Source organism: Dromiciops gliroides, chromosome 2, assembly GCF_019393635.1.
Source record: "Dromiciops gliroides isolate mDroGli1 chromosome 2, mDroGli1.pri, whole genome shotgun sequence".
NCBI classification, from domain to species: Eukaryota; Metazoa; Chordata; class Mammalia; order Microbiotheria; family Microbiotheriidae; genus Dromiciops; species Dromiciops gliroides.
In genome coordinates, this window is record NC_057862.1 from 572,017,116 (window position 1) to 572,045,021 (window position 27,906).

The window sequence follows — 27,906 nt, forward strand, 5'->3', positions numbered from 1 at the left end:
GACAGACCCATCTGAGGTCATCTGTCAGAGAGATCATTTGCAGAGAAACTTCCTGGCATCAGCTATTCTCTCAGATTCAACTTCGGGTAGAAAAAAGGAAGAGATGCACTTTTTTTCCCCTTTTCTTTCCAATTTTACTTTTTCTGTCTCCCCCTCTCTGCCTCTGTTCCTCACCCCTATAATTAATCTGCCACAAATATTTAACTAGGAACTGTTATGCACTACACCCCTCTTCAATGTCATTCATAATCCAACTGAATCAATAATGGGGCACTGCTCCCTGGTCAGTGATTCTGATTTCAGACAACTTCTTGGTTAAAATTATTCTGTTCAGTCTTACAGCTTAAATACCCAGGGACATAACAGGAAAGAGAAAAAGAATCTGTTTTGCAGTGTTTGATGGGATTATTGATTATTCTCTGGGTCTTTTTTAGAGAGATCCCTAATCTTTTTGCCTAATAGCCTGATGGGAGGATCCAGAGTAAGGTTAGGCAGCTTGTGACTAAAAGCAACTAGGGAGAGGGAAAGAACAAACTGGTCCCTATAATTTTCTCTGGCCAAGCAGCTTCCTACAAAGCTTTGCAGAACTTAATCTTGAATATGGAAACTACATCTAAATCTTCAAGGTGATGCCAGGGTGCAGCTGCTACCAATGCAGACTGGTAAGAATGAAGCCATGGATAGAAAGTTGGGAAACAAACCCTTCTAAGAAGATCGTTAACTTGAAAGTTTAACTGAGCAGAATAGCTCATTCCTACACATTCCAGTATATACAAACCTTAACCTAACCAATCTGGCTTCTCTTCATTTATCATGAATATCTCTTTTCTAGATTTCACCCACACTGCTAGAATCATAATAAAAATAATACATATATGTACATATGCATACATACCTGTATGTATGTGTATATATGTGCACATGCACACGCACACGCACATATATAATTTATATGACATCTTCAAGAACTACGCCCAACTGGAAAATAAGATAGAATAATAATTGAATGGGTTTAATTCTTAGTTGGAGTGAAAAGAGCACTGGATTGGGAGTCAGATTGGATTAAAATACTTGTTCTGCCACTTATTTTCTATGTAATTTTAATCATCTTAACCCCTCTGAGACTCAGTTTCCTCATCTGTAAGATGTGAGGGTTAGACTAAAGGATCTCTAAGACTTCTTCTGGGTAGCTAGGTGGTTAAGTGGATAGATTGCTGGGTCCAGAGTCAGGAAGACCTGACTTCAACAGTGTCTTACTAGCTATATGCCCCTAGGAAAGTCACTTAACCCTGCTTGCCTCAGTTTCCTTATATGTTAAAAAATGAGCTGGAGAAGGAAATGGCAATCTACTCCAGTATCTTTGCCAAAAAAATCCAAATGGGGTCATGTAGAATCAGACACAACTCCTCAAAAACAACAACAACAATAACAACAACAAACAACAGCATAAAGGCTTCCAAAATCAATTCTATTATCCTTACCTGTCTAGATAAAAGACTATAGGTGTGTGGTAACACCCACTAGCTTAGAGTGATGGGACAGCATAGCATTTCAAGATATCACATCAATGCAACTGTATGCTAAACCACAAAACTCAATGCCTGCTTAATCATGCATGTATGTATATATGTATGTATCTATGTATCTATGTATCTATCTGTCTGTCTGTCTCTATAGATGTGCTAGTTAGCACAATGAATGAGCAATAGACCTGGAGTCAGGAAGACTTGAGTTCAAACACAACCTCGTATATTTACTAGCTATATAATTCTGGGCAAGTCACTTAGTGATAATAGCACCTACTTCACAAAGTATCGTGAGGATCAAATAAAGTCATATTTGTAAAGCATTTAGCACAGTACCTGGCACATAGCAGCTACTACGTAAATGCTTATTCCCTTCCCCTTGAGATAAAGATGATAGAGATCTTCTCATTTTACTTATAGAGAGCAAGCAGCCAAGAGTTAGCAATGGTACAGAGTGTAAGGGGTTAAAATTCTAGCTAGTCTGTCTAAAATATTTAATGAGTGGTCACCAATAAATTATAAGCTTTAGCAATAGTTTAGACTTTTAAGCATTTATTAAGGAGAATAAGGATTTGGCAAAGAGAGAGAGAAAGGCCTAGATTCATCTATCTATCTCAGGGAGCTACTGTTCTCCTCCTCTACTCTCCATAGAGTCCTGGTGAAAGAGAGTCAGAGCGCCAGCCTCGCCCCCTTCTTCTTACCACAAGCAAATGTCACTTCCTGACTCCAAAGAAAAGCTGCGTGGCCTTGCCCTCAGAGGTCTTCTCCTCATGGTGGAGCTTTCCTACAGTAAGTCTCCAGCAGGTGGCGTCATTCCAATCATTACAGTCCCCCCTTTGTTTCTTCAAGAAAGGGATGTTTCCTTGATGAAACAGTCAAAAAATAACAAAATATAATATTCTATGCTAACTAACAATATGTTAATAACAATACAGAAAAGGGAGAGAGAAAAGTTTTGTCCAGAGGGGCAGTCCCTCATGAACATGACGCTTTGACATTGGTCTTGCAGAGGGAGGGCCTCTGCAGAGAGTACATGTTACAGATGGTATATAATAACAGAAAGAGATAACAAAAACTAACTAAACAAAACTGTTCGTATAAAGTCTCTGAGTTCTCTTGTCTTCTTGAAGTGGTAAGATGGCATCAGGAGGAAGCTCGATTCCGGTCTGGAAAACTGGGCTCTGGACTTGAAAAGCCAGAGAGATTGAACTTCCGTTCCATCCTCAGTTAAGGAAAGGAACTGACTTCAGATGGGCAGCGTGTGGGAAGGAAATATAAGGTAAGAAAATTATTCCACTTGGACCAAGAAATACCCTTGGTAAGAAGGGAGGAGGGTCCAGTCTGTACAGGTGGCATTCGTGAAGAGTATGGGAATGAAGGCTAATTGCAGGAAATGCTCCCCACACCTAGAAGGCACAAAGAGGGTCAATACTGAGAAGGCCAAGAGCCAGAAAAAGTAGCATAACATATGCCTTCAATTGTCCAAAACCTCTCTGATTACTCAATCCAATTTATGCAATTACAATTCTTGAAGTTTAGCTTTATTTCTTCAGATTTTGGTCTGCCTTTTACTGAAAGTATATGAGATAAATTCATATTAATTGCCTCCAAAATTATGCTGGAGGTTTCCAAGACTCTATTGATTTGGATTGATCTGCTACAAACTAAAACAGAAATCAAAGTGCTGATTATAAATGACAGTGATCCACTCTTGTGCAGCATCTAATAAAGTTACTTATCTCATTATTAGACATGTTAAAATATAAACTCAGTAGAGAACACAAAAATATCTTTAAATTATTTTAAAATCTGAGAAACAGATCACCCTTTCTTTACAAGTTCTACTAAAATGCATTGAATTATTGGTAGAATAAAATTATATGACAGCATCCTCTCTTCTCTGCTCCAAAATCATAGACCCTTGAAGCAATTATGGTAAAGTTGCCATGTAGGTGTGTATGTGCTTTCTCCCCAGCACTGTGAATATTAAACTGAATAATTTCCAGGACATTTTCTCCCAGCGATAGACCAGGTAATTCAATTCAAACTTTTATTATGTACAAGGACCTAGGAATATAAAGATAGAAACATAAAACAAAGTCACTTCTTTTCAGAGGAGGGCAGACAAAAACAAAGCTTCATGAGATGAGTTCTGAAGTGAGCTAGGGATCTCACAAGATGCAGAAGTAAGGAGGGAGAGAATCCCAGCATGACTGATACCTGGGACTATACGCTTTACTTGGTGGACATCAGGACATAAACCTTTTATACCCCCATTGATTGATTAAAAGCTTTTTTTAAATAAAAAATATCCTTTTTGGTTTTACTTTCTTTAACTGTCCAAGCAAAAGGTTGTCTCATAGCACCTAAAAAGAAAGGCACTGAAGTTTATTAGTATGTTACAAAATACTGCTAAGTAAACACACGCACGCACGCACACACACACACACACACACACACACACACACACACACACACACGGTGTAATAGATAGTGTCAGGCCTGGAATTAGGAAGACTCATCTTCCTGAGTTCAAATTTGGTATCAGACACTTACTAGCTATGTGACTCCGGGAAAGTCACTTAACTTTTTGCCTCAGTTTCCTCATCTGTAAAATGAGATGGAGAAAGAAATGCCAAAGCACTCTAGTATCTTTACCAAGAAAACTGCAAATGGGGTCACAAAGTGTTAGACATGACTGAAACAACCAAGCAACAATAAAAAATGTACCAGGAGGTATTTTGTAATAGACCAATAAGCTCAACATGACCTGAGAGTATGGGGATATGATGAGAGAAAGTATCATATACCCAACAAGTTTTGTTTTGATAATACTGAAAAAATGAATGAACTGCAGCTTAGTGATACTGATGGTATTGACCAAATTTAAGAAATAACAGATAACCTTCAAAATCTGGTCCATTTAAGATGATAACACTGAGTGCTTTACTTGAAAATGAAAAGAAACATTTCTAAGGACAAAGAAAATACCTTGTTTACAGACACGTATTAACATGTTTTAACATGACCCTTTAAACCAGACACAACTTAACAGATTAAAGAGAAATACTTTAGTTATCTCTACAGTGGAGGGGGGAGGAAAGGAGAGAAGAAAAAAAAAGAAATTTACATAACTTTTTTATATATTTAAAAGGAGTAGCAAGTTGTACAGAATAGATTTGCAGTTTCATGTGCAATCATCTTTTTTTTTTATTCTACTATGTTATGGAAATGCTTGTTTTATTCCATAAATTAAAAATAAAATAAATGGAAGAAAAAAAGAAAGAGAAATACTTTAATGAAATGTATTGATTCATGCTCTTTTTTATTAATCACCCTCCCCCCCAACCCCAAATCACCTCCCTTTACATTCTCTAATTCTGTTGAACCAGTCACCCAGCCTGGAAACCTGAGTCATTTTCTCCTCGCCTTTAACCTCTGCATCCAAGTAGTTGCCAAGTCCTATTAATTCTGCCTCTACAATATCCCTGTTCCCACTTTCCTATTTTCACTTAATCAACTATTCTAATTCAAGTTCTTATCACTTCTCACCTGAACTATTTTAATAACCTGATACAGTAATTAGTCTTTTGCTGCTAGTCTCTCCTGTTTCCAATTCATACTCCTGACTTGCTGCCTATGTCAACTTCCTAACTATTTTAATCGTGTTTCTCCTTTGCTCAAAAACAGTCAGTAGTTTGCCTACAGAATATACTTATAAATGTTCTTATTATGACATTCAAGGCCCTCCAAAATCTAGCCTCAAACTGTTAGCTTTATTTCATATGACTCTCCTTCATTTATTCTCCATTTCAAATAAAATGGGACTATTGAGCTTCTCCCATTATAGTATAAATCTTTCCTCTTCATTCACATTAAAACAGCCTCCCTTTTATTTCTTCAAAGTTTCAGATCCTGTGTCCTATGATATGCTGACCCTGGAATGATGCATCCTATCATTTCCTATATGATTTCCTAATCACATTATTGATCTGACCAAGTTGGCCAGTTGTTTGAAAATTCTGATTGTTCAGTTTAGTCTAAGTAGTCAAATCTGACAGCCCTAATTTAAAAACCTTTATCAGGATAAAATTTTAGATTGGAATATATCTACAGAAGAAAGATTCAATTCAATTCAGCAAATACTAATTACCTTCCATATGCAAAGCTCTGAGCTAGAAAGGAGTTTAACATTTTTCTGGATGGCTATGCCATTTATGTAAATGATACGTACAATGTAATTTCAAGAGTGAGACACTGCAAGGAAGTGGGGGAAAGGTAAGGAAGGATCAATAAAGTCTTAATGTAAGAAGTTGTGCCTAAATTGAACAGTGAAGTAATCTAGAGATTCTACCAGGCAGAGGGGAAAGAGAGTGGGTTTTTTTGTTGTTTGTTTGTTTGTTTTTGTAGGGCAATGAGGATTAAGTGACTTGCCCAGGGTCAAAGAGCTAGTGTTAAGTGTCTGAGGCTGGATTTGAACTCAGGTCCTGCTGAATCCAGGACCGGTGCTTTATCCACTGCTTCATCTAGCTGCCCCCTAAGAGTGCTTTTCAGTCATGAGGAAATCACGTTTGTAGGAGTGTTGTGCATGTGTGACAGCTGGGGGGAGGGGTGCAGTTTAACTGGAAGTGACATTGCAGGAAGAGGGGAAACATTATGAAGTAAGATTAGAAAGATAAATGAAGCTATGATACTATATTAATCTATGTCAATACAGGGCAGTAAATAAAAAAGTACAGTGCTGTAATTGTAGGCTTGATCCCAAATGCATTAAAACATAATTTGCTCTACAGTTGATATAGGGTATTGATAGATTTTATTTATGGCAAATAGAATATAGTAACCTATAACTTTTCATCTTTAACTATTTCACTGTGAACTACCTAGGAGAAGATACTTAAATCCAATCTTGTCATTCACTACTTCTGTAAACTTGGGCAGGTCACTCAACCTCTGTAGGGCTCCCTTTCCTCAACTAATGAGAGGAAGTTGGACTAGATGTCCCCTAAGTTCCTTCCAATTCCAAATCTATGATCCTCTGCCCAATCCAGTTAAAATGGCTTTTCACATATCATCTTTGTCACTAATATTTAGTGAAAGCACAGAATGTAGAAGCTAACTGCTATTCTTCCAGATGCCCTCTAGAATAGGCTAAGCATGGCTGACAAGATAAACGCCCTTTGGGCATTTGGTAGAGTTTGACTACAGAAAAAATAACTGAGTTCTTGTTAATTTACTGTCCTAAATGTATTGCTAGCACCCAACCAATAATGAAAAGTCAGAGTGGAAAATTTCACCATTCTGAGAAAATGAGATGGACGAAGTACTGATTCCAAAGCTCTTATGTGTAGATAAGTTGCTCTAAATTCTTGGGTCATTGCATAGCCTCTGTAATTGCTGCCATTAACTCTGCCAATCCGTGTTTCTCAGGCAGAAGTGACTATAACATCGTTTTCTGGCTAACAGTAGCTTACAGAGGCATGATATGCTCAGAGTTCTTATGAGTATTATTCAATGAAAGAGAAAGCAAATAAGGAGAACTGACTGAGGAAGAAAAGATGCAGGGAGAAGAGAAAAAAAACATAAAAGGAAGAGAAAGGAGGGGAAAAAAGCAACCATAGCAAAAAAAAATAGAATTCATCCAAAGAAAGGAAGAAAATATCTAACAGGAAAAGATTAAGACCAAGGAGATTAAAAAAGTGTAAAAGGAAGGGTTAGAAGAAAAAGATGGCTTAATGAATGAGAACTTAACTCTGGAAATGAGAAAAAATAGCATGTCAGAAAAATATTAAATGCTTAGTGTAAGATCAGATAGAAAAAAAACACTGGTAGAAAAATAAAGCTTAGGAGATTAAGAATCAGAAAATAAAAATGATTGATAGACAAGGAAAGGAGCTTGAAATATTTCTTTTTATAATTTAAGGCTTGTTTTGAAGTGTTCATTTTAGAAAAATAAAACATTAAAAAAAGAGAAAAATAAACACATACACACAAATATGATGAATTCAAGAAAAAAGTGTTAGAATGTGAAAGCCATATCAAATATGAGAGCTCTGGGACACCCCATTAGATTGCTCAATGCTTGGTTCTGTATAATTTAAAATTATGCCAAATCTATTAAGATTAAATTTAATGACTTTAAATGCAAAGTCTTATTCTTTTTTGTTTACAAATTAAATGAGGGAAGCTTGTCAAGTCATCTAAAAATCTGGTGATCTTAGTGGACTACAAGCATAGTACATATTAAAAGTGTTAGAAGCCAGCCAAGAAAGCCGATATGAATGTAGGCTACATGAAGAGAGGCAGAGGAAGGTAATCCTTCTATACACTTCTCTGATCAGACCCTTCAGTTTTAGCTACCACATTTTAGGAAGTCAAATGAGTAGCTTAAGGGGCAGCTAGGTGGCACAGTTGATAAAGCACCAGTCTTGGATTCAGGAGGACCTGAGTTCAAATTCGGCCTCAGACACTTGACACTTACTAGCTGTGTGACCTTGGGCAAGTCACTTAACCCTCACTGCCTTGCAAAAAAAAAAAATGATTAGCTTAAGAATGACCAGAGTAGGGTAACTAGGAAAGAAATAGCCTCAAGTTCATGCTATGCAATCACTGGATAAATAAACTGTGGGTATTTAACTTAGAAAACAGAAGATATGAGGTGGAATGGGGGGAGGTGAGAGATATCTTTAAATATGTGAATGCCTGTCGTTTAGAAAAAGGATTAGCTTCTACCTGTATGACCATTCCTTCTAAGTCTCCTTAGTTGGTTCTTCATTTGTGTCATCCCCGCTCATCATAGAATCCTCCAAAGCTCTGTCCTGTACTCACTTCTCTTCTTAGAGTTCGCTACCCTCCATGAAGTCTATGTTCCAGCATCATTTGTCTACTTGCTGCTATTCAAACCTCCATCTCCTCACTCTGTGGCTCTGCCTGGAATGCCTTCCCCTCTTCAACCCTGCCTCTAAACTTCCCTCGCTTCCTTCAGCACAAATCTCACCCCTCCTTTAGTGCCTCCTGATATTACTTTCATTTCCTCTCTGTCTCTTCCTCTCTCTGTCTCTGTCTGGTTGTCTGACTGTCTCTCTCTCTCTGTCTCGTACAGTTATCATTTACATGTTGTCTCCCCCATTATATGGTAAGCTCTATGAGAGCAAAGACACGTATCCCCAGCCCTTGGCTCTGTGTCTGGCCCATAGTAATTATTTAATAGATGCTTGTGAACTGGCTGATTCTGCTCAGCTAGGGAGGGGCAGAATTTGTAGGAAGTCATAGAAGTTTCAAAGTGACAAATTTTGGCTTGACATATGAGAACATCTTCCTAATAATTAGAGCTATCAGAAAGTAGAATGGGCAACCTCAGGAAATAGCGGGTTATGCCTCACCAGAAACCTTCAAGCAAAGGAAAAATGAGTATTTTAATAAACAATGTAGAGGGAATTCTTGGTGAAATACAGATTGAGGCTATGCAAAGTAGTGAATGACTCCAATTATCACCATTTCTTCAAGAAATGTAACTGATATAAAAGAGCTGCTATAAGGAGAGGGCAAAAACTGCCACCACTAGCAAATGTTTGATTTCTTTGCCAAGGGACAGGGCAGCCAAGGGGAATTCCAGTTTAGAATGTTCATTTGCAAAATGGAAGATGGGAGAAGTCTATAATGGCCTTCTGTCACAAAAACAACAACAAAAATGAGATGGCAGGGTCAAATAAAAAGTATCTTGATTCTTCTATCCAAGCCTCCACTGATGATATATATTACAAGAAGAGATATTCTTTCTGCCTTGAATTTAGAGAGTAAAATCTCTGAATTTTACATCTGATTTAACATTCACATCACAGAATCTCTTAGGGACATTTAGAGGAAATTATTTTTTAAGAACAATATATGCTTCACAGATGAAAAGAATTATCCAAATGTCAGCTATTTAGATTATTATCAAAAGATGAACAAGTATAGGGCGATTTGATCTACCATTAAGGGCAAAAAGAAATATGCAACTTCATTTTCTTCCTAAAACAATTAGTCTATTAATCTTGTTTCTGAGAGTGATTTGGTAGGCAAGAGGGACAGCTGGTTTATGTTAGAAATAGGCTGCCTTCACTGGATATCTTCAAAAGAGTTGTATTCTACTTGTTTAATATATTATAAAGGGTTGTTGTTGTTTGTCCTTCATTCTCAAAGAGGACCATAACATCGTGGTGATATCATGACTTTCAGTGAACTGGATTTAAGTGAGGGAGGGCTGTGCAAGGTAAACAACCTCACTATCTCCTCCAGAGCCATCTGGGTACAGTGGAGAGATGGCCCCAGATGTTTAAGACAATTTGGGTTAAGTGATTGCCCAGAGTCACACAGCTAGTAAGTGTGTGAGGTCATATTTGAACTCAGGTCATTCCAACTTCAGGGCCAGTGCTCTCTCCACTGTGCTACCCAGTTGCCCATTGTAGAAGGTGGGGGTGGACAATAGTCTCTAGGGTTCCTTTAGACCAGGAGGATTTAACTGAGGGTCTATGTACCCCTAAGAGGTCTGAGGAGAGATTTCAGGAGACCTGTAAACTTGGATGAGAAAAATTACGTCTTTATTTTCACAAACCTTTAATAAATATATTATTTCCCTCCATTAAAAAATATATGATTTTTTTGATTGGTGGTGAATTAACCCTTTTCTTTTTTTTCTTTTTTTGTGGGACAATGTGGGTTAAGTGACTTTCCCAGGGTCACAGAGCTAGTAAGTGTCAAGTGTCTGAGGACAGATTTGAACTCAGGTCCTCTTGAATCCAGGGCCAGTGCTTTATCCACTGCACCGCCCAGCTGCCCCCCAAAATATATGGTTCTGAGAAGGGATTCATAGGCTTAACCAGATAGCCAAAGGGATCTCTAGTTCAAAGAAGGTTAAGAACTCCAGCTTTAACTTCTCAGATTTGGTCATTTTCTAAAGGTAAACTCCTTACTAAATAACATTCATCAAGATTACTATGGATGTCTATATGGCCAGTTCAGGCATCAAGGTAACCTGAGGGAAAGACAAGAAGCATCATGTATAAGGCAAGTCAAACCACCACCACCATCTTGACCATCATCTCCTCTCAGATCCTAATGGAGACAGCCCAGAATTTTGAGCACAAGCACCTTGAGATTAGAAATGTCCCTCAAACCAAAAGACCTGTTTCCAGCCCAGCCCCACAGCCAACACTGAAGAGAGAAATTATTGTGTGCAGGAGGTCCACCTTCATCACTACCAACAACTGCTGACCAACTGTCATCAATACTCACCTACTTTTAGGGACCCTAAGACTAATAGTACCTCCCAGAACACTGGTCTTGCTGCCAACTAACTGCTACACGCAGGGCAGCCACACCAGTCTAGCTGAAGCAGCAGGACACGCTGAGGGAAAGACAGAAGTACCATGTGCCAGGCATTCCAAACCACCATCACTAACACTTTGACTACGGTCTCCTTTCATACCCTGATGGAAATACTCTAGGATCCTGAACCCAACAGCCTTGGGAATAGTAATGTTTCCAGGCTTACATCCTCAACCATCATTGTAGGAAGCAATCCTGGTAAAGATGTAGCCTAGAAATTCCTCCTGCAGGTGCTATAGACATAGCTTCTGAAGACCCCCCCCCCCAAAAAAGCTCATGCCAACAAAATCTTTGGCACTTTCAAATGATTCAATATCAAAAAGTGATATGGTTTCATTGGTGAAAATGACATTAAAGAAGGGGCATTAATATCTGTTTAGTATCTATTTTGATGCTGTGCCCTAAGGACCATCTTTCTTGCAGCTGAAACCATCTATACATTGTATCCCCCATTCAAATGTGAGCTATTTGAGAGCAGGGACCACCTTATATTTTTATTTGTATCCCTAGTGCTTAGCATAATACTTTGCACATAGCATTTAATAAATGCTTTATCCATCTATTCATTCATTCATTCAAAGAGCAAGAGATGACAGCCAGCCATTATTATATCATGTCAAAACAATGAAAAGAATGTCCTCATAATGTTGGATGGATTCCTTGTGGAATAATTATGGGGATGAATGAACAAGAGTCATACAAGACAGACAAACATGGATAGATAATATGTCTATCACTGGAAGAAGTGTCCATATGAATGACTTCGTAAATTGGCAGAGTTGCACAAGTTGTCAGCTTCACTCTCTCTTTAAGGAAGAAAAACTTTGAGGGGTATACAAGTATTTACTCCCTCAGAACCTAATAATTAGATAATAACATAAAGTTTGCTTTTTAAATGTCTCCATAATATAAAATATTATTTAGTATCAACTTAAAGTACTTAATAAGAGTTTAAGTGACTGGCACATAGTAATTGCTATATGTTATTGTGAGATTTAAAATTGGGAAAGGGTGGTCCTTTAAATACTGGCGTCTTTCCATATTCACTAACCGACTGTTAAAACCTTTTTACCACATTATGATTATTGTTATTGCTATTACTATTACTATTATCATTATGACTAAATGACAGGCATTGAACCAAGTGCTAGGGATACAAAAAAAAAGTGAAAACAATCCCTGTCATCATGGAACCGTATTGTAATAACATAAGTAATAATCAATGTCTTCAGAAGTATAAAAGATTCAAGGCTTTTTAAAAAAATGGATTGAACACCTTAAAAACTGGGAATTACTTTTCTGAATTTTAATAAGAGAAAGGTTAAAGAAAAAAGTAAGGCTAAGAAAATAATAGTTTACACATCACAGATCTACAAATGCAAGACTCAGATATTTGACATGGATCAGATAATGGAAATTAGGATTTTTAGATCTGGAAGGCAGTACTGAAGAATATATAATCTTAATGCAAATATCTGTTTGCAATCTAAAACACCATTTATCTAGTCTCTGTCTATTTATATTTCACTTCATCTGAACTGTTTCATCTGAAAATCTATATTAGAGAGAGGTTGCTGCTCAACCCATCAATCAAGGTTATGTGCTTATCACCTTGGAACTATATGAATTTATAAAAGAATGTAACCAATTTTATAACAAACATGAAAGAATATATACATGTATATCATATTGGGTTGCTGTGATGAAAGTTCTTTCCAAATTTTAAAATACTATAATGAATGTGAGTTGTTATCGACCAACAAATTGGGGGGGGCGGGGCAATGGGGGTTAAGTGACTTGGCCAGGGTCACACAGCTAGTAAGTGTGAAGTGTCTGAGGCCAGATTTGAACTCAGGTCCTCCTGAATCCAGGGCCGGTGCTTTATCCACTGCACCACCTAGCTGCCCCCAACAAATATTTTTTAATCTTCTACTATATGAAAGACCTGTTAGGAAGTGGGGGTGTATCAAGACCAAAGTGAAATAATACCTACTCTTAAGGAGCTTACATTTTGAGGAGTGAGAGAAAACAAGTGTGTGTGTGTGTGTGTGTGTGTGTGTGTGTGTGTGTGTGTGTAATGTAAAAAGAATAAATACAGATAAATAAAAAGCATCTAACTACAAAATAAATTAGAAGGGCACTAGCTGTTGGCAGATCAGGAGACACTTCACATAGAAGAAAGTCATTTGAATCTTGTCTAGAAGGTAAGAAAAGAGTGCATTCTAGTTATGGGAATGACCAGTGCAAAGGTATGGAGATGTGAGAGGGAGTGTCACATGTGAGGAAGAGAAAGGACAGTTTGGCTGAATCACACAGAGAGGGAGTAATTGTTGCTTGTCCTTCATTTCTGAGGAGGACCGATATCATCAGGGGTGATATCTTGACTTCTGTGTGAATTGGATTTAAGCAAGGCAGAGTTCCACAAATTGTCAGCCTCACTTTCTCTTCCAGAGTTACCAAAGTCTAATGACAACAAAAGTCATCCACTGGGATGCAGTGGATAACACTGGCATCTTCAGCATCTGACTAAGCTCTGAGTTCCATAACACCTGCTTTAGCTGCTTCATGGCCATTGGAACAAATTCTTCTCATTCACTCATTCCACTGGCAGAAAGTCTTCATATGCTTCAGGCAGACATTCCCCTAACTCACCACTGGGTTGGAGGCTTGTTGGTTACCTTCAGCCTGATTTAGCCTATCTGCCAAGATGGTTTTACCTGAGTAGGAGCCACATATGCTACAGCTTTCTGGATTCACAGGTGAAAGTTGGTGGGAGGTGGAGGTGTAGCCCTTAAAAAGACTCAACAAGCCCTCACACTAAAGCATCTAGTCTCGAGGAAGTAATACACAGCGAGGGAAAGAATAGAGATTGGACAATGTTGTGAAGGTATTAAAAGCTAAAGGTCTTTAAAAGCTAAAAATATTTTCCCTAGAGACAAACATTTGAAGTTGACTCCATAGGGGACTGAAATGGGCAAATCAGAATTTAAGGAAAATCATTTCACCAGTAATGTATAGAATGGGCTGGAGTGGTTAGAGTTCTGATGAAGACAGAACTAGGAGGCTGTAGCAGTAATCCAGCTGCTGTGAAGTAAGGTGGTAGCTGTGTGAGTCGAGAGAAGGGCTTGGATACCAGAAATACTGTGGAGGTAGAAATAGCAAGATTCAGCTGCTGATTAGATATGTGGGGTGAGGGAGAATGAGGACTAGAAGAATGGCGCTGCTTTAATAGAAACTGGGACCTTTGGAAGAAGGGTGGGGGGGGGACAAGACAACTGGTTTTAGATTATTGAGCTGAGATGTCTGTTGGACATCCAGATAAAATATCCAAGAGAAAACTGGTGGTGCAGGCCTGAAGCTCAGGAAAGAGAGTGGGGCTAGATAAATATTTGAAGCCATTTGTGCAGATTTGATAATTAAATATTTGAGTTGAGGAGGTCACCAAGAGGGAGAAGACAATGAGAGAAGAGAAGAGACCCTAGGATCAAATCTGTTTTGCATTTGTCTTCAAATCAATATCTGACTCATAGTAGGTGCCTCATACTTCAGCTTTCTTTCCACTTCACCATACCACCAGGCTTCATGCATTTTTCTTGTGTAGTGTATAAGATTTTTTCTAAGGCAATTCCACCAGGACCGTTGCTGGCTTAGTGTATAACATCATGAGGTAATTACCATGAAACACAACGCTATTTAGATGCATACAAATGGTGCAGTTATTTTTTTAAAAAATCAGGCCTCCTCAAGTATTATTCACAATGTATATATTTTTTATGTATTTTGAAAGAAATTCTGGCATGCTGAATAGCGTTTTGGATAGGAAGTTAAAACGTTCTAGGTTTGCCAAAGTCCCTAAGCTTCTCTAAGCCTTAGATAATTCGAATAGAGTAATTTAGACAGGGTATGATCTGCTAGTAGAAAGAGTTCCCGGCACTGACAAAATTACAGGTCTTAGTCATATTGTCCCATTATTAGGTTCACTGAAAATGCCCTAGTACGTTAGTTTCACTTATAGACCTCACTGTATCAGAAGTCTCTAGTCTCTCACCTTTGCAGGGAAAGGGCATTATTATATCGTTTTCTCATAATTATTATAAAATAATAAAATTATAATATCTTAGCCATTCAAAATGATGAGGAACAAGTTTTTTGGTTTTCTTTTTTAAAGGATAGTTGAGTTTTTCAGGTAACTGAAGAATTATCCCTTGAAGTAAAAGAAGTATTTTTATAAAGATTTTTGTAAAAAAAAAAAAAAGTTTTATTTTTAAATGTCTTTCACTGGGCTATGCTGATCAAGACAATGATCCAAGATAATTCCAAAAGACCCACAATGAAAAATGCTATCCACCTCCAGAGAGAGAACTGATGAATTCTCAGTGCAGATTGAAGGAGACTTTTGTCACTTTCTTCCTTGTTTCTGCAACATAGCTAATATGGACATGTGTTTTCCATGATCTCACATGTATAATTAATATCATATTGCTTGCCTTTCAATGGGTGGTGGCAAGAAAAGAGGGAGAGAATTTGGAACTCATTTTAAAAAATTAATGCTTAAATTAATTAATTAAATGGAAAATGAAAAATAAAAGTCTTTCTAAAATGTGTCATTCACCTGAACATTTTCTGGATGATTCAGAATCATCATTATTAACTACAGTTATTATGGTGTACTAAAGATGTAGTTACAGATATAGGTGGTGAGAGACACAAGGTTCAATGGATATTAGCCCTGATACTAGCTTTCTTAAAAACAGTCTTCAATGTTGGCTTGCTTTTTTGCCTCTTCTAAAGGTGAATAAAAGCATGTATAAAGACATGATTTCTGTGACTGAGTAACAACTGCCTTCAAATAAAATGTCAGAAAATAAAAGAAAGGCTAAAGAGTCATTCATCTGACTAATTTTCTTGTCCTCCAGAAAACAATCTTCATAGTCTTATCAAAGTCCTACAAGCACTGAATCGCTGAAATCACTCCGGTCTCCAAGTCACTAAAACAAGGAGCCAGGGGCACCAATGTCAGCTTGCCTCCACTCTTCTACCTCACTTGCTGTGTCCATGAGATAGAAAACTATTTCCAGACCAGATCCTCGGGTGCTTTCTGGATGCTTTACTCCAAAGCTATAAATTCTTCATCAAAAGAAAATGACACATATTCCTATATAACACCCAGTGACAACTTTCTCCAAGTTCTCCTTTAATAGCAAACAGAACTCTAGGCACAGACAACATTTAAAATTCCATCTTAAATGTTACAGCAAGACTGGAGGAAATACATAATATATGAATGATAGAAGAACTTTTCCACGCAATCTTTTATGTGAGAATGTTTTATATCTTGGGTATGAATTCTAGCTTTGCCACTTGCTATCAGTATGACCTTGGACAGATCACTTCACTTCTCTGCACCTCATTTCCTCATCTATAAAATGACCTGGGGTTAGACTAGTTGACCTACAAAATCACTTTAGCCCTAAATCCTTGCTCTTACACACCTATGAACATTCTGAACCTTAAGATGAATCAGCAATGTGATATTAGTATGCGGAAAAGTGATAAACTTATCCACCAGCAACCCTAAGCCTACTTCTTTAGAGATACTATTACAGTTACTTAGTTATATAAAAAACTTTCCTCTAATAAGACTTTAATACTTCATCATGGTGTGGTAGTGACTTGGGTTCTATAAAGGTTTATATTTATAAAGTACAGACAGACTCTGGCAGTTTCTTCCAATTTCTAAAATCCAAATTCCCCAAATCCAAAGGCTTTGATCATGGAGTCAGGACATGGACTAAGTCATCGAGGGATCACTCCTAGCTAAGTAGAGAGAGGTTCTCCTCAGAGGTTGCATGCTAGATAGTGAATTTGGGGAGCCACAGTAACTGAAGAAACTATCTGCCAGTGAAATCTTGAAACCTTAAAGCCTTAAAACCTTTGCCCTAAGAAGTCTGTGATTATGAAATCTTTACTTGAATATACAAAAAGGTAATGAATCCAAGAAAGAAAAATAAATCTATGTTGTTCCTTGAATTAACTTTTCTTCTACAGGGAACAAGTTAATACAAGATACTCTTGAATCCAAAGATTTCATTTTCACCACCACACGGCTGATGTCAAAAATCTATACATCCAGTTCTCATATCGCTCTTGAGCTCCATTACCACATTGGCAGATGACTGCTAGATACCTTCCCTAAATATCCTACAGGTGTCTCAAACACATGTCCCAAAAGGTACTTATTAATTTCCCTCCTAAACTCACCTTTTCTCCAAATTCACCTATTTCCATTTGGAGAGCCATCATACTTGCTTGAAGAAATTATACATTCCTCCATGTCAATCAAATTTCTTATTCAACTAGCTGCCTATTATTTCAACCACCACAATATCTCCTTCAGTCAACCCCTTTTCTCCATTCATTCTGGCACTGTCATCATCAATTCTTACCTAGACCATTGTTAAGAGAGACTTAATTAGTCTCCCTGATTCCAGTTTCTTCCCCTCTCTAAGCCATCTTTTAAATAGGTAACAAACCGAAATTTCTCAGTCACATGTCTATGTCAGTAACCTTCTCAAGAAACCTTCGGTGTCTTCCTGTTGCTTCTAGAATAAAATATCAATTCCTCAACATGGCATTTAGGACTATCCATGATCTGACTCCAGTTTACATTTCTAGCCTCTGTTCACATTACTCTTCATGTATTTTACATTCTCATGACAATAGACCACTAGCTGTACCCCAAACTTGGCATTCAATCTTCTAATTCTTTACATTCTCCCAAGCTATCTCCCACACATGGGATGTACAATTTCTTCACCTCTGTCTAAGGAACTTCCATGAAGCTTTTTCTATTTTTTAAATTTATTTTTATCATAAAAGTATTTTATTCTTTTCTAGTTACATTTGTTTTTATAAGATTTCTAGTTCCAAATTTTTCTGCTTCCCTCACCCCCTCCCCAAGACAGAAAGCAATCTGATATAGTTTATATATGTACAATCACATTAAACATATTTCTGCATTGGTCATGTTGTGAAAGAAGAATCAGAGCAAAAGGGAAAAAACTCAAGAAACAAAAAAACAAACAAAAAGTAAAAACAGCATGGTTCAATCTGCATCCAGACTCCACCATTCTTTTTTTCTGGATGTGGAGAGCATTTTCCATCAGGAGTACTTTGGAATTATTTTGAATCATGGAATTGCTGAGAAGAGTTAATCACAGTTGATAATCACACAATGTTGTTGATACTGTGTACGATGTTCTCCTGGTTCTGCTCATTAATGAAGCTTTTTCTCATTCCTTCAGTTGTTAATATTCTCTCCCCATTCTCAAATTATCCTCTATTTACTTATTTGTGTGTATATCTTCCTAAGAGAATAAAAGTACCTTGGAGATTAAAATTCCATGAGTTTTGTCTCTATATCCCAGCACTTAGAAATATGCTTTGCACACAGTAGGTATTTAATAAATGTGATTTAATTTGATTTAAAAGCTCTTGGGTAGTGACATTTCCAATGACTAAAAGTTTTGATTTATTGAGGCATGTGGCATTAGCACATTCAAGAAGAGTCAACTTTTCCTTATACGGTTTAAATCTGGAGGGATTTGATTCACTGACACCTGCCAGGTATTAGTATTTGGCAAGTAGCACCAAAATAGCCTGGTTTTATGAGCACTGTAAAAACTATTCAGGGTCAGGGAATAGAATGTACTCTGAAATGAGTTCTCCAAAATAGTTACAACTTTCTTCCACAGAACATTTTTCACCAGCTCTATCTACCTTTCTAATGATATGTCTTGGTTGCCAGTCACCCCTTTGAAAACACACACACAGCCCAGTCAACTGAATTTGCTCATAAAGATGGTTTGTTTCAGTAATCACAGCCCCATAGTGAAGATCTTTTCACGGATAATGACTTATTGCGAACATAAATTATTTATATGATTTGCAACACATAATTTCAATGGCGTCCCTTTCTAATCTGCAATGTCCTATGTAATACATGAACCAATATCATATTGATCCATTGATTTGTTCTTCTGCTCGCCCTCTCTTGAGTCATATTCAAATGTCCATTTTCTCTTGTCACATTAATCATTTCATTTTTATGTTTTGCTTTTTACTGGAATATCAGAATCCACATTAGAGGAGGAGCTTTCGGGGTCCCTTCAATTCTGTTTCTCTGCTTGTGTTAACACTATAGTAACTAGCACAGTATCTGATACCCATTCGACACTTAATAAATGTTTGTCAGCTAAATGAATGAATGGAGGACTGCAGGATATAATGCTCTACTAAAGTATGAAGAAATAAATGAATATATAACAACCCTATATTAAGTGCTTTCTATGCGCTAAGTCCTGTGTTAAGCAAAGGGATATGAAAAGAAAAAAAAAATAACAGTCCCTAATCTACAGGAGTTTACAGTCTAATTGGGAGAGACAACTCATAAAAGAAAGTTCAGCAGGGGGACAGAGTCCTAGATGCCCTAAGGGTACAGCATCAGCTAATGTCAATGACTGGAGGTCCTTATATTTCATAGATTAAGACTACAATGCCAGGGAACAGCTGACTATAAAGTCAGGGCAGATGCAAAGGCCTGGAGGGTTTTATGAGACAGTGACAGGGCAGAGAGTAAGCCCTAGTGGCCTTCTCTCTTACCAGAAGAAAGAGTTGTTGATTCCCCTTTCATCCAAGGCCAGAGAACAGTAAAACAACCTGCGTGAAGCAGAAAGGCAAAATCGGAGGTCTCCTCCATTAGTGGCAGCTCTTCTGGTTACCCCTGGATTCTGGGAAGACTCAGAGCATGCAATAGGGGAAAAGAAAGACAGGAGGGCAGTGTGACCCCAGCAGCAGTGGCTCTTCCCCACCGTAACCCCCACAGACCTGGACCACTTCTGGAGATACTGTGTACCTTCAGGGACATCATGTAAACAATGATTTACTAGCATCTGCTGATATAGAAATGAGAAATTAAGGAATACCAGTTGTCTATCTCCCTTTCTCTTTCTCTGTCTCTGTCTGTCTGTTTCTCTCTCACACACACACAGAGTAATCATCATATAACATTATATACCACCATTATCATATACCACCATTATATACCAGGCACTGTGGTAAGCACTGGGAATACAAAGCAAAGCAAAAAACAGCCCTAGCTCTTCAGGAATTCATAGTCAAGTAGGGGGAAAGACATGCAAACGACATATATGCAGATTAATGGGGGGTAGTGTCAGAAGGAAGGCACTAGGTTTTAAGATTAAGGGGGAGTGGGGGCAGCTAGGTGGTGCAGTGGATAAAGTACTGGCCCTGGATTCAGGAGGACCTGAGTTCAAATCCAGCCTCAGACACTTGACACTAGCTGTGTGACCCTGGGCAAGTCACTTAACCCTCATTGCCCCACAAAAAAAAAAAAAAAGATTAAGGGGGAGTAAGAAAGGCTTCCTAGGAAGGTGGGGCAAAGATGTAGTGAAGGAGCTGTTAGATTGATGGGAGGAGAATGAGGAGAGAAAACTGCGAGGAAAACTCAGAGAGAAAAGAGTATCAAAGAAAAAAGTGAACAATATTGTCAAAGGCTACAGATAGGTCTAGAAGGATGAGGACTGAGAAAAGGCCACTGGATTTGGCAAATAAGAGATCACTGACCACTCTGGAGGGAGCAGTTTGGGTGGAGTTATAAAGGCAGAAGCTGGATTGTATGGGGTTAAGAAGAGAATGACAGGAAAGGAGGTGGAGGAACTGTCACAAGCATACACAGAACAGAGAGGCTCTAGCCTATGAGGCCTGCAGTATTAAAGAGTTGGTATCTGGTTGTTTTCCACAGACTGGAAGCACTCTAACATCTATCTTTATTGCCGATTCTTCATTTTTGCTGCTTGCTGCCCCAAGTCATCTTATTCTAATTGCTTTCTCTGTTACATTTCTCACCCAAACCTGTTCCTAGCTACCAGAATTTCAAATTATTTCATCTCATCCCGGTACTTCCCTCAGCACCTGGAGTCTCCTCATTCTGGAATATCCAATTACTCTTCCAATCTTGTCAAATCCAATATTCTTCTGTGAGGCCTGCCTTTTATCCCATTGATGAGTTCTTCTTGAAAAGTCCATTGTAACAAGGGTCATAAACCAGTTTTCATTCCCCTCTCAGTCTTTTTCCTGGCTTCTAGACTTCAAAACTAGACCCCAGTGACTGGCCCTTTCCTTCCCACATCTTTTTAGTTCCCTTTTGTGTTCTCACTTCCTATTAGAATATAAACTACGGAGCAAAGAGGCTTTTTATTTTAAGTGTATTTTAAAATTAATAAGGTAGCAATGAAGCTCCCCTGTGTTTGTGTTCCCTTATGAACCTTTATTTTATCTCACTTATGTTTTATTGATGGTTTTCTTTCCATCTTTTAATCCTTATCACTTTCCAGTAACATACAACCCCTTCCCAAATAGAAATTCTCCCTCATAACAAATATAGTCAAATAAAACATGTCAAGATATTGGCCAAATGTGAAAATATGCATCTCATTCCTTGCCTCTAGTCCACCTCCTCTGCACCTCAGAGATGAGATGGTTCATCATTCATCTTCTAAAACATGGTCACTGATTCGACACAGCTAAAATTCTTAAATCTTTCACAGTGTTATCATATAAATTGTCCTATTAAATGCTTATTTCTTTCCCTTCCCTCCTTTCCTTTCTTAGATCTGTTCATTTCATTCTGCATCATACAAGTCTAGCTACATTCCTCTGAATTCTTCACATTAGGCATTTCTTATGGTATTTTGTTCATATGCCACAATTTGTTCACTCGTTCCCCAAACTATGAAAGCTTACTTTATTTCCAGTTTTTTTCACTCATAAAAAAGTGTGGCAATAAAATATTTCTGAATGTGAGTCCTTTCCCAAGACCCTCGCTATTTCAAGGCTGTCAATGAAGTGTATCTACCAAACTGGAAGGGCTTCAAGTCCAGGTTCAGTTATGGGCTATATCTCTTTTGTCCAAGAAGATCAGAGAAGCTTATCACAAGGTTGGAAATCACAGAAACATTTGAAAATCACCTACTAATTTGTATAGAGGTTGCAATCTACATCAGTGGAATAACAATGGTAATAATAATGCCTAATGTTTATATAGCACTTTAAGGTTTGCAAGGAATTTTACAAATATTAATCATTTTATTCTCATAACAACCCTGGGAGGAAAGTACTATTACCCCCATTTTACAGATTAAAATGAAGTACATAGGAGTTAAGTAACTTGACCATGATCACACAGCTGGGCATCTGAGTCAGGATCAGAACTCAGAGATTTCTGACTCCAGATCAATGATCTATCAACTGGTTGCCTGTAGGAGGAGAACCCACAGTGACAAACCCAGAGTTCTCTGACATAGGACTGTTATAAACTAATGACATTAAAAATATTAATTTTTAAAGAAATTATAGAAAACAAATTGGTTCAAAATATAAATATGAAATATCAATCATAATTTCTGACAATGAATGTGATTTGCATGACATAATAGTTTGAGTGTAGCATGGATTATACAAACTATTTCTAATCTTTCATTAGCAAAAGGCAAATCATTCAAGAGACCTAATATTACGAGCTTCTAATCATAACAGCCTGCTTAGGTCTAAAATGTGTAACTTAAATCCAACAGTCAGACTTGGGAAAAAGAGTTAAGTTTCCATAACAGGTATATTACAATGGAAAATTGTGTGTTAAATGAGAGGGAAATAAGTTGCTTCCCCACAGACAATCTTTCTATATTTAAAATTCATGGTGAGTGAAGTGGGGCACCTGCAAGCAAGTTGGGACAAAGATACAATTAAAAAAAAATACACACTGAAACACAACTAGAATCCAAACGAACAAATGCTGAATAAGCCCCTGATTGTGGGAAAGCGACACTGGATAGATGGCCATTTGGAATCACGCTGGTTCGAAGTTACCTAAAAAGGGTCACTCAATTTGAACCCAAATGTAATACAGCTCACAAGGGAAGAGACAGAACTATAAAAATAATGAGCCCTGGAAATAACTGCCAGAGAGGCTAATCAGAGTTTATTCTACATGTTCATTCTATGTGGGAAAGAGAGGAGGTCATATGTTGTCAGTCTTATCAATCACAAGTGGGCTGGCGTCTACATCTAGTCAATTCAATCACTTCACAATTTCAGTCATTTATAGATATATATAGCTCAAACAGCTGAATAAGTAAGGATGTGACTATTTAGTGGACAAATCATGAAGAAAAAAATAGTGAAATTTATTTATGGTGTAAACAGCATTAAAACACATTGACTGTACAGCTGAAATCTTTACTTTTTGGTCAACATTTAAGCTATCAATATGAGCTCATCTATATGTATAATAAAACTTTAAAATAAAGAAGGCTTTGTTTAGAATAACATGAAATTAAAAATCACTTACAACTCAACTCACATAAGAGATGTCTCTCAAGTAAGTCCCATGAGAACTATAAGGCTCTTTACAGAACTTCAGTTAGCGTACCTACCTAAGTAAAAGGATGGTACTGAATGTCTCTATGAGGTCTGTAAGATAGCTATGCCATATTTTGAAAATCCTGAACTGTTACTGCAGCTTTCCAGAACATAATATTGAAAAGATATTTGGAAAATCCTAAGTTACCTTTGGAGAAATCTTTTTTCCACATCACTGTGTCTTTCATGAATAAAAGCAAAACAGTCCACAGAAAAAGTTTAGGACATTTTTATGCCAGTGATCAGGGACAGCTGTCACTGTCCTACATGCACCTTTGCAAGAAGCAGCAGAATCATGACAACTGAGCTCCAGTTTATACATTCTTTTAAATAAGTTCCTTTTCAACCAAAAAAGATACAAAAAAATCTACTTTTTTACTGTTAAATCAATCTGTGTCAATAGGTACTTATTTTTTTCACACAACACTAAAGAGATAGACTTTCAAAAATATTAAATAATATTCCTAAAGTGTTTGTGGCTATGAAAAACAAAGCCCACAAAGAAATCATTCCTGCTGGGATGGTAATGTCTTGAAAGCAATCACTCTCCTAACTTTTATTTACATGTAGTTTTTGGCTCTTACATTAAGAATCTGATGAATATTTTTTTTGAAAAATTATTTCTAAATATTTAAATCAACATTTAAGTCATGAGATAAGTAGATTTGGAATTGTTTTTCGTGTTACTAATTCCCATATCGTGATTTCACTAAAGGACTTCAAGTACAGTTTTAACTTTTCAAGAGAAAGATAAAGTAGATAATTTAATCTTTTTTGCTCTTCTTTTAATCTACTCTTAAAAAGCCAACTCTTCCATGTCTCTTTGAAATATCTGTTATACATGTTTCTAATTATATAGTTGCTAAAGAAAGGCAATAGAATAATTCAACAAATTGCAAAAGTGGTCATTATAACTGAACAAATTTAAACAGAGCCTGTACCTTCATTTTTATTATTAAGAAACAAAGCAAAAATACCCAAACCAGTAATAAGAGTGATTGGCTCCATGTAATAAGCAATGCAAAAGAATAAATCACTACCTCAATTTTTTCTTTATATTACAGCAGGTGCATGTGCTCACAGCAAATATTATAAAAAGGATCATTAATTTCAAAATCAGAAAAGCTACAAAATGTTAAAAAACAACAACCCAGCAACAAAAACAAAACAAAACATTTTTGATGAAAATAAATTCAAAGTTGTGCATGAAATGAACCCTTTTATACTAAAATCAGACCAAAGCTGTAGAGCCTAATAGCCTCTTTTGTTGGCTTGGGTTTTCTGTAATTAGAATATATTTAGCAAATACCTGCTACAGTTGCACAGCAAGTCAATAGTAGAAACAGCATTAGTGTCGGGAAAATAGTCTCTGTACCATGGCTGCCTAGACACATGCATTATTTATCTTTAGGGAAAACTGAAAACGGGACTTTGAAACATCATCTGCCAAATGTATTCAACAAATCTATTTAAAAAATAGGATCCCTATGAAACCTTGAATTCTACTCAGAATTTGTTAAAACAAACAAACAAAAACGCATTCTCTTACCTGAAATAACGGAGAATGGTTTGGTACTTCAACTCAGAAGCAAGCTCTTCAGAACACTATTGATCTAAGGTTGCAAAGTGTAACTGCAATCACAGCTCTTTAGTCAGTCTCAAGGTTTCAAGGAGGGAGGGAGGGAGGGGAGAGAATGGGAGGTTTCAGAGTGAACAAGCACAATTCAGCCAGCGATTGTAACAATAACAATGGTTAACTGACAAGGCAGTCCCAAACCTCTGCCCTCGAATGTGAAGCTGGGCAAAGATAGAAAAATGAGAGAAAAGTCCAAGGCGGGTTCTTTTCTCACTGCTGGTAAAACAGCAAAGATAGCATTTTTTTTTCATGGCACAGAGTCATAGTAGGATCATTACAAATACCAATAACTGCTCTCTGTAACAGGTTCAGTTCACCCTTTGATGACTAGAATTTGGGCATTTGGTCCATAGGTTTAAGTATAGTGCACATATTCATGCCCTTCTCTTAAACTATGCTCAGATATAATCAAAGTAGACAAAACCAACAAAAAACAGTAACAATGTTGATGGCAACAACAACAAAAACAGAATCACAACCAACTCTCGATTATTCAGGAAGCTGATTATCCAGTTGCAGACTAGAGATAGACAAAATTTTTGTTTCAACTTTCCCCTCCTGCCACCTTCTGGCTATATTCCTCCCCTACAATACCTATCAGAGATAAGGAGGATACAGAAAACTCACTTCATGTGGTTAGCTATTAGGGATCATGTTATATGTTTTGACAGAAAGCAAATTGAAACTGCGTACCTCAAATAAGAGTGAGAGCTGATCTACAGCTATATTCTACCCTTGTCCATAATTTGCATGGATAATTAAAAAAAAAACTACACACAACCTGTCTCTTTGCTCTTTCAGAATGAAGATGTGCTTCTGCATACTCTTACCTCACACCATAACCTGGCCCCCAAATTCAGAAATATTTTAACATTGGTTAGCTCTCCAAAAGTATCTTTTTTGTTAGTTACTATACATGATATTACTTTTACTGGATTCTAGTAGTGAATTTAACAATGACATTGAGACTTTGCCCAGGTGTACCCAAATTGCTTTATAACCATCACTGGATCATGAGGGGCTCTCGCTCTCTCTACTTTCATTTCTCATATGCAGTGCGTCCAATTTCTAGGAATCTCAAGATTATAAAAGTAAACTTGATTGCTACCAAGAGGAGCATTTCATGCTTTTATTCCATTCTGTAAGTATTTACTCAGCACTATGCTCTGTGCCTTTGGAAAAAAAACAAAGTCAATATATGATACGGTCCCTGCTTTTGAGGTGTTTTGAATTTTTGTTTAGGATCTTGATGATTCCCAAAGTGATCATATGGACATTTCATATTAGTGGTGAACAAACTATGGAAGCAACACGAGCTGAGATGCAGTGCTGCCAGACCCAATGAAATCTGTGCATGTCCCCCAGTCTCGCAACTACAGCATTGTCCCATATGTTAGACTTGGATTTGGAAGTTCCACTGCATATCTATTGTCTCCTAGACCCCATCCATGTACATTCCAGCCATGCCTATGAACCTGAAAAGTTGGAAAAAGAGATGGATGGACAAACTGAGCAAGGCTAACAATTGCATTCCTGGGAGTTATAGTTCTGTGACGTTTAAAATCTAATTGTGATGTTTAAAAATCTAATGTGTGGTCGCCTTAAATTAGAAGCGTACAGCACCAGCCTTTGAGCATTAAGTATTTATTAAAATATATTAGGGGTTAGTAAAGAGAATACGTGAAGAAAGAGCCTAGCTCCCTACACCTGCTGCTCCTACTGCTACCTCCAACAGAAAAGAAAGATCCCCCCTTCTCGAGCAGAAGCTCCCTGAGGGCCCGCCCAGGCCCGGTCCCCACACACAGCTCAGATAGTCACATAACTCATAACTTAATGAAAATGAGTTTATTTGTCTCAGGATATTGTAGTCATCTTCGTCTCAAGATTTTTTTTATGATGCCATTGCTTAGCTACCCACAAAATTTTAAAAGTAGTTTGTATTTATATTGTAGAGTCTATTGACAGGATAAAATTCAGTTCTGGTACCTTCCAACCTGGCCATTAATAAAAGTGGGAACTTAATTTATTTAATATAGTTCAGGATGAGCTACAAGATGATTTTCCAGGTAACTAAACAAATTCCCTAAGTTCCTTTAAAAAAACCCTGCTTTCTGCCTTCTTAAAACAAATATAATGAATGTTATTCAATTCTTTCTTAATGACTGTGTCACCGATATAAACATCAATTGGTGCATTGTGCTATAGCATATTTATGCCCCAAGAAACTTATTAATATGTAGAAGACTCTTTATACCTCTATTTATACCAAGCATCCAGTTACTATGATTTTTTTAAAAGTCCTGTGTCTGTTTTTATATTGTTTCTCTTTCTCCTCAGCTGAAAAAAAAAAGATAAGCATTTCTTGCTTGCTTTAGTTTATCTGCCTCTAGAAATCCACTCATAAACTTTACTGCTTCAAAATCTTCAGTGAAAACTAGATCATGAAGCTTGTAACATACAAGTGTGTGCAAAGTACAAGTAAAAAGTTTCCGAGTGAGGACCTGAGGGGTTTTTCTGAGTAACATTCTTAGCGTTAATATATGAACTTTATGGTAGTCATTCTGGCAGCTAAAAAAATAAAATCTGTTTCCCCCCCCCCCTTACTCCCTTCATTTCAGCTAATTTCTAGATAGTTGAGATTCGAAGATAAGTAACCTCTATAAAGGCAAAACATTACTGTAATTAAAAAGTACACAAAAGAGCAGGAATTAATGCAAATCACAGTTCCCAGATGAAATGCTATCCATTTTCTTTCACCAGTTATATTTACATAGCATCTTTCTTTGATAAGCTACACAGAGGTAAACCTATTTTCCGACTCAGACCATCAAGGAACTTGCTCAAGAAGCAATAGATTTGGGGCAGCTAGGTAGAGCA

The 27,906-nt window shown here is 37.3% G+C and overlaps 1 protein-coding gene across 5 annotated transcripts in view; it reads right to left on the minus strand.

Annotated features, from left to right (window-relative positions):
- Positions 1-25,048, minus strand: part of PLCB4 (phospholipase C beta 4) — a 381,108-nt gene extending 356,060 nt beyond the window's left edge. For 3 of the 5 annotated variants that reach the window (XM_043986575.1, XM_043986574.1, XM_043986573.1), the window contains exon 1: positions 24,943-25,046. The gene's annotated coding sequence lies outside the window, so the exon portion shown is untranslated. Of the gene's footprint in view, positions 1-24,942 lie in introns of all 5 variants that reach the window. The other 2 variants (XM_043986572.1, XM_043986571.1) reach the window with 1 other exon arrangement.
- Positions 25,049-27,906: the final 2,858 nt, after the last annotated feature.